At 37.6% G+C, this 12,805-nt stretch overlaps 2 pseudogenes; one reads left to right on the plus strand and one right to left on the minus strand.

The window, feature by feature from the left end:
- The window catches only part of LOC102473568 (dnaJ homolog subfamily A member 2 pseudogene), a 6,021-nt pseudogene extending 1,456 nt beyond the window's left edge, over positions 1–4,565 (plus strand).
- A 5,929-nt stretch (positions 4,566–10,494) lies between these two features.
- Positions 10,495–12,805, minus strand: part of LOC102473974 (chromatin target of PRMT1 protein pseudogene) — a 73,475-nt pseudogene continuing 71,164 nt past the window's right edge.

Genomic DNA, 12,805 nt, shown 5'->3' on the forward strand with positions numbered 1-12,805 from the left:
AAGAGGTGTGGTATTATCTGTTGAAGATATTTTGTAGTTTTATCAACTGTACTAGGGAGAAATGTTCACCTGTTGAAATATCCACTTTGTAAGAACAAATAATAATGTGGTTGAATGTATAAAAGAAAATGAAATGAAAATAATTAATTAATTAATTGATTAATTTTTAAAAAGGAAAAACAAAAACACAATGAGATACCACCTAACCCCAGTCAGAATGACTAAGATTAAAATAACAAAAAATGATAAGTGCAGGCAGAGGCGTGATCAACCCTATTAAAAGATGGAAGAATGAGTTGAAAAAAAAACCTCGCTCTAAGGAAGACATAAGAATAGCCAAAAGGAATGTGAAAAAGTGCTCAATGTCCTTCACTATAAGGGAGATGTAGATCAAAACCACAATGAGATACTACCTAACCCCAGATACTACGTTTAGCAAGACAGAAACGGCAAGTTACCTACACATCATGCTAACACCAGACATCTCATTAGAAACAAGTCAAGATGCTTAAAATTAAAAAAAAAAAAATGATAAGTGCTGGTAGGAATGTGGTGACTCTCCTACACTGCTTGTGGGAATGAAAATTGGTCCAGCCACTGTGGAAAACAATATGGAGGTTCCTCAAAGTTCTACAAATAGAACTACCATATGATCCTGCAATCCAACTCCTTGGTATCTACCCAAAAGATAAATGAATCCTTAGTTGGAAAATTGCTTGCACATCAATGTTTGTTGTGGCATTATTCACAATTGCTAAGACATGGAACCAACACAAATGCCTACAAACAGATGAATGAATTGAAACAATGTGACACATATACTCTATGGAATACTAATCAACCATAAAAAAACAACAAGACCCCAGCTTCTGATAGAAAGTGGATGAATATGGAAGATTTACTGCTGAGTGAAGCAAGCCAGGCGATGAAGGAGAGACATTGTATGTATCCACTTAATATAAACCAAGTGTCCACACTTTAAGACTGAAACTGAATGACTAAAGGTTATAAAAACATAATAAATGGTTATGAATACCAGATACAGTGTGGGAAGAGGATGAGTGAAGGAGTAGAGTCTGAGGAATGACATTAAAGAGAAAATTAGAGAAGCAAGGCATTTGTGGGACGAAGAAATGGATTATTATCTATTGACGATAACTTTCTAGAATGGTGAACTGGACTGGTGAGAAATGTACACGTTAGAATATTCACTTTGTAAGCTAAGTAATGTGATTGAATGCATAAAATAAATAGAAATAAAAAGAAATAATAATTTTTTTGAAAAAGAGAAGACAATCATAGAATTTATCTGGAACCATAAATGACCTCAAATTGCCAAAGCCATCCTGCACAAAAAGGGTGGAGTAGGAGGCATCTCACTCCATGACCCCAAAATATATTGCAAAGCTGTGATAATCAGTACAGCATGGTGTTGCCCAAAAAACAGACATGTGGACCAATAGAATAAAATAGAGACCCCAGAAGTAAACCCCAAAGCATACAGCCAACTGATCTTTGACAAAGGGTACAAGTTAATTCAGTGGGAAAAGAAAAACCTTTTTAGCAAATGGTGCTGGATAAACTGAGTATCCACTGCAGAAAGATGAATCTTATCCTCTACCTCTCACCACTGACAAAACTCAACACTAAGTAGATAAAAAAAACTAAACCTAACACCTCAAACTATAAAACTGGTGGAAAACACGGGGAAACTCTGGGAAATGTTGGCATAGGCAAAGAGTTCTTAAATAAGACCCCCAAAGCACAGTGAATAATCCCAAAAATAGACAAGTGGGATTACATCAGATTAAGAAGTTTCTGCATACCAATAGACACAGGAATTAGTGTGAATTAACAACCCTCTGAATTTGAGAATATTTTAATAAACTATGCTTCAGATAAGGGACTGATAAACAGAATACACAGGGAATTCAAGTGACTTACCCCCAAAAAATTGGTCAACCCAATTAAAAGATGGGAAAATGAGCTGAAGAAACAACTCTATAAGGAAGACATAGTAAAAGTCAAAAGCGTAGGAAAAAATGCTCAACATCCCTCATCATAAGAGAGATGCAGATTAAAAAAAAAAAAGGTAAATGCTGGTGGGTATGTGGTGAAAGTGAAACTCTCCTACACTGTTGGTGTGAATGTAAATTGGTCCAACCACTGTGGAGAACAATACAGAGATGCCTCAAAGATCTATAAATAGAACTATCATATGATCCAGCAATCCCACTCCTGAGTATCTACCCAAATTACAGGAGGATGCTTGGTCGGAAAAGTACTTGCCCATCTATATTTATTCCAGCATTATTCACAATTGCTAACACATGGAACCAACCCAAATGTTCACAAACAGAAGAATGTATGTAAAAAGTGTGGCACATATGTCCCATGGAATACTACTTGGCCATAAAACAATAACAAAACCCTGGTGTTTGATAGAAAGTGGATGAACATGGAAAATTTACTGCTTAGTAAAGCAAGTCAGGCTATGGAGGAGAGATATTGTATGTCTCCAGTTAATATATACTGACTGTCCCCACTCTATGGCTGAAACTGAATAATTAGAGGCTATAGAAATGTATATAATGGTTATAGATACTGGATACAGTGTGGCAAGAGGATGGGAGAAGGAGGAGAATCTGAGGAAAGACATTAAGGAGAAAAATAGGCAAAACATTTATGGGGCACAGAAATGGGTTATTATCTGTTAATGATAATGTGTATAATGTCTCCAACTGTACTGGTGAGAAATATATTATTGTTGGAAAATTCACTTCACAAGCTAAATAATGTAGAGTAATTGAATGTATAAAAGAAATTAAATTAAAATAAAATATATTAAATAATAAAACAGTCAAAATGGCAGAAGAAGAGAAGAGGACATGGTGCGTCCACTCAAGTTATCTTTAGAAGATCTGTATAATGGCAAGACAACAAAACTACAACTTAGCAAGAACATACTGTGTAGTGCATGCACTGGTCAAGGTGGAAAGTCTGAAGCTGTTCAGAAGTGTAGTGCTTGTTGGAGTCAAGGTGTATGCATCATGATCAGACATCTGGCTCTAGGAACGGCACAACAGATGCAATCTATGTGCTCTGATTATAATGGAGAAAGAGAGGTAATTAATGAACAGGAGTGCTCTAAAAAATGTAATGGGAAGAAGGTGATGAAAGACGTCATGATTTTTGAAGCCCATGTAGACAAAGGCATGAAACATGGACAAAGAATTACACTTACTGGGAGTGGAACTGGGAGTGGCACCTGGAGTGGAACCAGGAGACATTGTTCTTTTGCTACAGGAGAAAGAACATGAGGTATTCCAGAGAGATGAGAATGATTTGCACATGACATATAAAATAGGACATGTTGTATTTTAGGTCACATTTAAGCACCTTGATGGACGTCAGATTGTGGTGAAATACCCCCCTGGCAAAGTAACTGAACCAGGATGTATTCATGTAGTCTGAGGTAAATTAATGCCACAGTATCGTAATCCCTTTGAAAAAGGTGACCTTTTTTTTTTCATACCTTTAGACCGTTTTTAAAATTTTTAAATTCTATATAGGTCTTTTATTTATAAAAGAGACACAAATATAAAATGATGTACCCATGGCCTCTTCAGTGGGGGAAAGTCAAATGTTGCATAAGATTTTTTAATTGTTTGGTTTTTTTAAAATTTATTTATTCATTCAATTTATTTTCAATTGACAAGAGATAGACAAACACATACACACAGAGATAGAGAGAGAGAGGGAAAGTGAGAAGAAAACAAGCTGCCCAGTCTGGAACTTGAACTGTGGTCAGCCATGTGGGAGTGCCCAGCACCTTAACCACCACACCAACTTCTGGTCCCATGGTTTCTTTTTTTTTTTAAATTTCAATTTTTTTTATACATTTATTCACATATGTCACTTAGCTTGTCAAGTGAATATTCCAACATGTGTACATTTCTCAGCAGTCCAGTTGAGAATACTATATATGTTATCTTGAATAGATAATAACCCATTTCTTTATCTCATAAATATCTTGCCTCTCTATTTTTTCTCCTTAATGTCTTTCTTCAGACTCTCCTCCTTCTCCCACTCTCTTCCTACACTGTATCTGGTATCTATAACCATTTTCTATGTTTCTGTATCCTCTGGTCATTCAGTTTCAGCCATAGAGTGCAGACAGTTGGTATATATTAAGTGGAGACATACAATGTCTCTCCTTATCACCTGGTTTGTTTCACTCAGCAGTAGATCTTCCATATTCATCCACTTTCTGTCAAAAGCCAAGGTCTTGTTGTTTTTTTATGGGTAAAGGGTGATCTTTACATAAAGTTCATGTACAGTTTCCTGAAAACAATTGGATCAACCCAGAAAAGCTTTCTGAGCTAGAAGATCTTCTGTCCTCTAGACAGGAGGTTCCTAACATAATTAGAGAAACAGAAGAGGTAGCACCCCAGGAATTTGATAGCACCCCAGGCTCAGGAGGTGGTCAGAGGTTCAAAACCTATAACTCTAATGAAGAAAGCAGCAGCTGTCATGGACCTGGAGTACAGTGTGCCCATCAGTAAACTCTGCACATAAATTGCACAGGTGGATTTTCTTTCCACATTTGTCTGACTTGTTCTCAACAATCCAGTTGGAGTGTCTGATCAGTCCAGATGAACTGATGGACATCTGTTGGTCTACGTGTAACTTTTAAAACTGGTATAGTATCTACAGAATGTATAATTTAAACTAATTACAAAAATTTACATCTTCATTTCGACTGTTCTGTAGCAGAATAAAGAAAGCACTTGAAAGGAAATGAGAGTCCTTTTCACACATGGGTTAAGTTTCAGTCCTGGTGTCTGTGCTCGATTTTTATCAGTTTTGTATAGATTTTATGTTTCACATTTTAAATTCAAATCCCACATTGAAAAGTTAGTACAATTTGTCCTGAAGCTTTGTGTTTGGCTGTACCTGCATAAGCTGCTACAAATAGAATAAAGAATTTCACAGCCTGTATCTATCATTTAGATGCATGGAAAATGGGCTTTGCACACAATGGGTTTGGAGCTGACTGGGAACAATAGGGAAAATTACATTAGCTGTGTTTGTAAATTTTTTCGTTGTTGTTTTCTCTTTTTTCTTTCTTTTTTTTTTTTTACCATCTTGTGAAGTGTTTCTGAAACTTAATAATAAAAAGCAATTGATGTAAATTAAAAAAAGAAGTCTTTACATCATGTAATTGAATGGAGGTTTGGTCTGGGCAGTGTAAGTTCATACTTGGTTTCTCATCAGTTTTATCCCAGGCCCCCAACAGATAGATATATGAAATTCAGGCTGGTTCCCACTTCCACATCTTTACTGTCACCAGAATGAGCACCTGTTTTGTCATATGCCTTGCACAAACATCACCAACTCCCTATTGTACCTCATCTGGTTCAGGTGTCTCTGCTTAGATTTTATAGCCCTCCAAGTCTTGACCTCAAATTTTATCTGCTACTATTCCCAACATTGATTCTTTAGCCTATTTGTAGCCATAAATGAAAGGCTAATTCAGAATTATTAGTTGACACATTTCTATAAAGCACAGTTAAGACTTGAAGGAAGATATGATCAGTTCTGTTGGTAGTCAAAGAAGTACTCACAGATGAAATTATGACTAAAACTGTATCTCAAAGATTCAGAAGGAGTTCACCAGGAAAACATGGTTATGTGAGAAGGATAAGGATAGTTTTCTAGGTGTCTTCAGGACTCTGATCATTCCTTGGGGGATAGTGGCTAGAGATTTTCTTTTTGCCTCATTATCCTTGTATCCTGCCATAAGCTCCCTTGGGAGCCAACAACATCAGAAACTGAAGCTTAGACAAATAGCCAAACTGAGAATCACATCTCATAAAGCATAATCAGTAAAGGACAGGTCCATAGACAATGTCTAAATCAATTCATTTATTTTACTGATGTGAAATATGAAACCCTAAAAGATGAAAGGAACTGCCCAAGTTAAAACAACTAATAGTTGGCATAGGTAGAACTAGAGATAGAAGGATTGTGGACTCTAATTCAGGGTTCCAATAGGTTGTTTTGTGGCTTAGCATGTACCAATTAATTGCTCCTTTAATCTCCGCTTGCAAGAAATTTCATCACTTTGATTCATTCAGGTGTGGTTACCTTTTAAGTCTCCGTGGCTATGTTTGTAGCCACTGTCTTCCTGTGAGACTTTAAGAAAATTATATTCCTTCTTCAGCACTTAGTCCTTAGCTTCTCCATATAAAAAAGAGTAGGAATTAACTAATAGGTCTCTAAATCAACAGGTCTCTAATCATAGGTCTCATTGAGAGAGACATACAACCAAACGTTTGTACAGGAGCTTTACCTTTTTGTGTGTTTGCTGGAGTGGAGTACAAGGATCTGACTGAGGCTGCCAGAAGGTGGTGAAAAAAATGGACACTGAAACTATGAAGGCTTCCTTCTAGTTTTGGAACAGGTACATACTCTAAGTGTAGTCCTCTTATATTTACTGTGATAAAACTGAGAGCTGAGTTGGGGATATGAGTTGTTCTCCCAGAAAGTTAATGAGGATCTGGATCTGGAATCAGTGAGAAACTCGATCTTCTGATTCTAAGCCTAGTACTTTCTATGCACTCATACTGCCTCACTGAGCTGATTATAGCCTGCTCAGGGTAGTTCACATAAGACTACAAGCTCAGGAGTCTGTTAAAAATAGAATTCAGTTGCATTGCAGACCAAATTATTTACATATGGCTGTTAAAAGGCAGAGGGTAAAGAACTTTGAGCGTGCAGTTGCTTCCCCAGATTTCATTTGACTATTCCTCAGATTTTCTTGGGCCTGAGCTCAAAAACATGTGGCAGCTCAGAGACTGTTTATTCCCACTTCCCTCCCTTCAAATCGTTTCCTGTTAATACTATCACTCCTCTCACCTGTCTCCTCTATTCCTACTCCAACTCATAAACATAACCAGAAATTGTCAATATCTGTGCTGGTTTACCTCCATTTTTCTCTGCCACCCTTCACAGTCACTTTAAAAGGAGGAAAACATCACACAAACTACTTTTTCATTTGTTTTTAGTTTCATGCTATTTGAGAGCAATTGATATTTTGCTGTCTTCGAATACTATAGTGAAGAAAGAAGACAGCTAAAGGCCACTGTCTTCCTTTCTGAAAAATAACTTTACTCATATCATTTAGGCAGCTTACCATTCATCATCATACTTACCAACACATTTTATTCTTCAGATTGATTCAAGTGGTCTTTAAGTTACTAGTACTTTATCCCTGTGGTTGAAGAAAGAGCTCTTTTTGGAAGATAGGGGAGATCAGGAATTCAGTTATGGACATGTTGAACTTGAGAGTTCTGTTTGACATCTGAATAGAGATGTCAAATAGGCACTTGTATGTATGAATCTGGAATATGCTAGGAATATAATTTGAGAGTCTTTGGCAAATAGATGACACTTTAAACCATCAGAAAGAATGAGATAAATTAGGGGGTAAGTTTAGAGAAAAAAGATAAAACTTTTCAGGCCCTGAATTTCCAAGGTGCTGGGAAACAGTGGTAATGGAGCTCATCTGGGAGGAAGCAGCTTGGTTCTTTCTCCCAGGTTGATGTTTGATTTCTAAGTGTGATGCAGTGGAAAGAGCTAGGCATTTAGTTCTGCATATATCTTGGGTAAAGTCACCCATGTATTCTGGGTCTCGGTTTCCTTATCTATATAAGGAAAGGACTAGATGGGATAATGTTTATGGTCAAGAATGGTTTATCTCAGGCCAAGTAGATGGCGTAGTGCTTGAGGCAGCTGGATCCCACATGATCAACTGTGTGCTTCAAGTGTTGGACTCAGCAGCTTGAAAAACACACTAAGCATGTGTTTGCCAAAATCCTGAGAGGAGAATGGAGAAGAAATTGCAGCATGGTCATCCCTCCTTGGGAGGATGCTTTCTCTGTGCCTCTCTTTCTCGCTCTCTCTCTCTCTCTCCATGTCTCTCTCCAGCAAGTGCACAGGTCCTAAAGCTAATTAAAAAATTTATCCGACAGAATGGAAACTGCCAAGTCCTACTATTATGTGCTGTTAGGATGACAAGTGCAGGAAGACACTTTGTAAAGCAACAAATCCTATGCAAATAGTAATTATCATTATTATAATTATGTTCTACTTTGCAGGATGTTGTTGCATAAAGACCATTGACCGGGTACACAGTGGGGAAAATGTAGGCCATCCTTCATAACCAACAGAACTTGTGTATAACATGTAGCTTTCAAAGTGCTCTTGGCTGAGCCTGGTAGGTACAGGTCACAAATGGAACTTGAACTTCAGGCCCATCTGGGGTTCTGCTTGAAGCAAACTGGATCCCCTTTTCTCCAATCCCCTTGGCTAAGCTGGGAAATTCCTTGTGTACATAGCCTCAGGAAGGCACAGTTACTAACAGTAGCTCAGTTGTCTTGGGGCCAAGAAGAGTGGCTCTTTGTTGCAGACACAGCTGTGAAGCCGTAGGGACAAAGAAGATCATCCAAACATTAGAGTACAGGCAGAGAGAAGAGGAGGCCTAATTGATATTAGATGTCTCTGCAGAGAAATAACACTGCCACCTGATTATGAGCATATGAGCTTTATAGAACTCAATGGGCTTTTCCAGGTAGCATTTAATTCATCTTCATTGCCCTCTTGGGAGAGAAGAAAGAAGGAGAAGAGATTTAGCTGTAGTGGTAAAGAAAGAACTCTGGCTTAGGAGCTGGAGTCACAGCTTGCTCACAGACTTACAGTGTAACCTTGAACAAGTCTTTCTCTCTCTGGCCCTCATTTTTCTCATTCATGAAGCATTAAGAGTGGACAGGATCAGTGATCCCCAGATAGTATTTATTGGGAACTAGTTAGAAATGCCAATTCTCAAGCTTTATGCCAGACCTAGTGACTTAGCAGGGACCAGAAATGTATGTGTGTGCAAGCATGCATGTGTATTTATTTTTAACTATAGGGTACATGTGGACGCTAGAGAGAAAGAGATGGAAAGTGAGAAATCATCCCCCAGGCAAATGGCCACACCACAATTTCTTCTCCTACATTCTTCCCTTAGGATTTTGGACACACACACACACGCACACACACACACACACACACACAAACACATTCACCCAGTCTATTTACCAAGCCACCAGGTCCAAGATGTGAATTATGCACTTGATCATATGGGATCCAGCCACCTCAACCACCATATCACCTGGCTGGCCCAAGAAATGGGAGTTTTTAATAAGCCATCCAGACAAGGAGAACCACTAGACAAGAACCATCTAAGGGCTCTTCAACTGTGACTCTTTGTGTGAGGTAATGTGTGTAAGAATACTTTTTTTTTTGAAGTTTTTGCCATAGGTCATGTGCACTCAACAGAAAGAGATAGTGAGACAGTGAGAGGGAAAGTGAGAAATTATCCTCCAGTAGGATGACCACACCACAATTCCTTTTTCTCCACTTTCCTCCTGGAATTTTGGACATACATGCATACACACCCAGCATAATTTTCAAGCCTCCAAGTTTAGGACTCAAATTGTGATCAGTCACGTGAGAACCTAGCAACCTAACCAATATGGCACCTGCTGTAAGAATACATTTTAACCTGTGTCTTATACATTTCAGGGATGATAATGATGATAAGATGATGTTTCTGTCAACTTTATGCCATACTTAAATAGCCAGATTCATCCTCTAAGCCCCTCATCTCTCATCCCCTATAGAGTTTCTCCCAAGGACTGTAAGACAAAGAGATTCCCTCAGGAACTCATATACTTTGTGAGTAGGTTAAATTAGACAAGGCTGTGTGTTCTATATGACTGACAGAGAACTCACACAATAACTCTTGAAGAGCCAGAGAATAAACAAAGCCAATATTAGATATTCAGGAGGAGAGAAAGGTCACTGTGGATTGGGAAGTTGTGGCACTGTAAAGAATTCTTACAGTGAGTAGTGGCGGTGAAATCTTGAGTTAGGTCTTGAAAGATGAGATGTACTTAAACACTTTTCAGGAAGGTGGAAGGACATTAAAAATAATGATTGTGGGGCCAGCAGGTGGCATGGTGGCTGAGATGCTGAACTCCCTCCCACATGGCTGACCGTGGTTTGAGTCTTGGACCTAGTCGCTTGTTTACTCACTTTCCCTCTTTCTTTCTGTCTCTCTCTGGTGAGTATACACATCTTATAGAAAATTTTTAAAGGAGTAGCACAAAGGCAGGGCAAAAAAAGCATATGATCTCAGCTTATCACACCAAACCTGAAAGAACCTTATTTTTATCCAGGGTTCTGGGTGATTCTGTGACTTGTGGCTTTAACTCCAGTCATTTTCTTTCTATTATGAAAAACATATTGAGGGAAAAATAAATATGGGTGACATTATATGAAAGACCAAGACTCTATTTTAGAATGTAAAACTTAAGTCACTAAAAACATTTATACTGTTCTTCTTTCTGGTTTCCATCCTATCCCAGGTACATCCATCTGCTGTCATTATCCCTGGAGCCTGAGCTGCTGTGGACCACTGGTGAGCATCATCAGCAAGTGAGAGCACTGAGGCAGGAGACTGCTCCAGGCTTCTTCCTGCCTCCCAAACCATCCCAGGAACATCTGTCCAACACCATTATTTCCAGAGCCTGAGCTGCTGGAGACCAGGGAGGAGTGGTAGCAAGTGAGGACAAACGAGGTAGGAGACTGTTCCAGGCTAACCTGTTCCAGTTTAGCTCCAAGTGCACCTGATCTCAATAGACTGGGAAAGGAATCAACACCTAAAGATGGTTACATTCACTCATCTGTGACTGGAAGACAAGGCCATCTATGACAAACACATCTGAGAAGTTGAGTTTTTCTTCCCCTGAAGAAAAACAAAGAAATACCTCTTCCTCAATGGAACAGAGCAAGTGTTCTTTAACCATGGTCAGCACAAAAGAATTTGCAGTAATGCCAGAAACAGAGTTCAGAATACTCATGATGACAGAGATGAGGAAGTCCTTTCAGGATTTGAAGGAGGAGATAGACACCATAAAAAAATCAATCAGAACTCCTAGAGAAGACAATAATACAGGAAATCAATCCCTTGGAAATATTAATAGCAGACTGGACTACACAGAAGACAAAATCTCTGATCTGGAGGACAAAATCTTTGACTTAGATAGAACCACCAAGAATAATGAGAAATAACTGAAACAAAAATTAGGACAATATATGAGAAATACTCGACACTATCAAATGCCCAAATATTCAAATAATAAGTATTCCAGAAGGTGAAGAATTGGACAAGGATATAGAAGATCTATTCCATGAAATATTTGCTGAAAACTTCCCAAACCTAGAGAAGCATTCAAACAATCAGATTCAAGAATTGAAAAGATTTACAAATAGAACGAAAATAGGAAGATCCTCACCATGACACATCATAGCCATAATGGTAAAAATCACAAAGATAAGATCCCAAAAATGAAAAGAGAGAAACATCAAGTCACTTACAAAGTTTACCATATTAAGCTAACATCAGACCTCTCAACAGAAACAATGCAGGCAAGAAAAGAATGGGAAGACATACTTAAATGACTAAAAGAGAAACAATTTAAACCAAGAAATTATATCCAGCAAGATTCCCTTTCAAATGGGAAGAACAGATAAAATCATTCACAGACAAAAACTGAAAGAATTCAACTTCCTTTTGAATTTTTAGAAATCATTTTAGTAAGATAGGGGTTGACTCTTTCTTAAAAGTTTTGTAGAATTCACAAGTGAAGCCATCTGGACCTGGGCTTTTCTTTGTTGGGAGGTTATTTATTACTGATTCAATCTCCTGCCTTGTTATGGGTCTATTCAGGTTCTCTATGTTTTCCTGATCCCATCTTGGTAGATTATATGCATCCAGGAATTTCTCCATCTCCTCCAAGTTATCTTGTTTGTTGGCATATAGTCACTCATGGTATCCTCTAATGATATTTTGTATTTCTGCTATGGCTGTTGTAATATTGCCAGTTTCATCACATACTTGATGAATTTGGTTTCTTTCTTTTTTCTTCTTGATCAGTCTAGCCAATGGTGTGTCGATCTTGTTAATCTTTTCATAGAACCAGCTTTTGCTTTCATTTATTTTCTGTATGGTTCATTTACTTTCTATTTTATTTAAGTCTGCTCGAAGCTTCTTTTCCCCTGACATTTTTAGTTTGTTGTTGTTGTTGTTATTGTTGTTTTTCCAGTTCCCTAAGGCATGATATTAGGTTATCTATTTGCCACCTTTCCATCTTTTTCTTATGCACACTAAGTGATATGAAGTTTCCCTCTTATGACTGCTTTTGCCATGTCCCATAGATTATGGAAACTTGTGTACTCATTATCATTTGTTTCCATAAGTATTTTTATTTCAGACTTAATTTCTTCAGTAGTGAAGAAGTTATTCAGAAGTAGATTGTTCATTTATCATGTATTTGTGTATTTTGGGGTTCTTTTTTTTCAGTTTTACTTTTTTGTTGATTTTGGATTTTTATTTATATTATCATCATAATCTTCTTTATATTACATTGGATTACATATAACTTTACAGTGTATTACACTGCTTTTTCAAAAGGGAATGCCATGCATGTCAGTCAATATAGAGACATTAATCTCCCCTCTTCATAATTCAATATTTTTTCTATGTTTTTCCCAATCATTATTATTATTATTCTAATTATTTTTAAAGCAATCACTATTTCTCATTTTTCTTGTAAAAAGACTTTACCCATCATGAAATACTTCTCAGACCAATCTAGTTGAGAATACTATACATGTCATCATCAACAGTTAATAA

This window comes from Tupaia chinensis, unplaced genomic scaffold (assembly GCF_000334495.1).
Source record: "Tupaia chinensis unplaced genomic scaffold, TupChi_1.0 Scaffold000357_1, whole genome shotgun sequence".
NCBI lineage: Eukaryota > Metazoa > Chordata > Mammalia > Scandentia > Tupaiidae > Tupaia > Tupaia belangeri.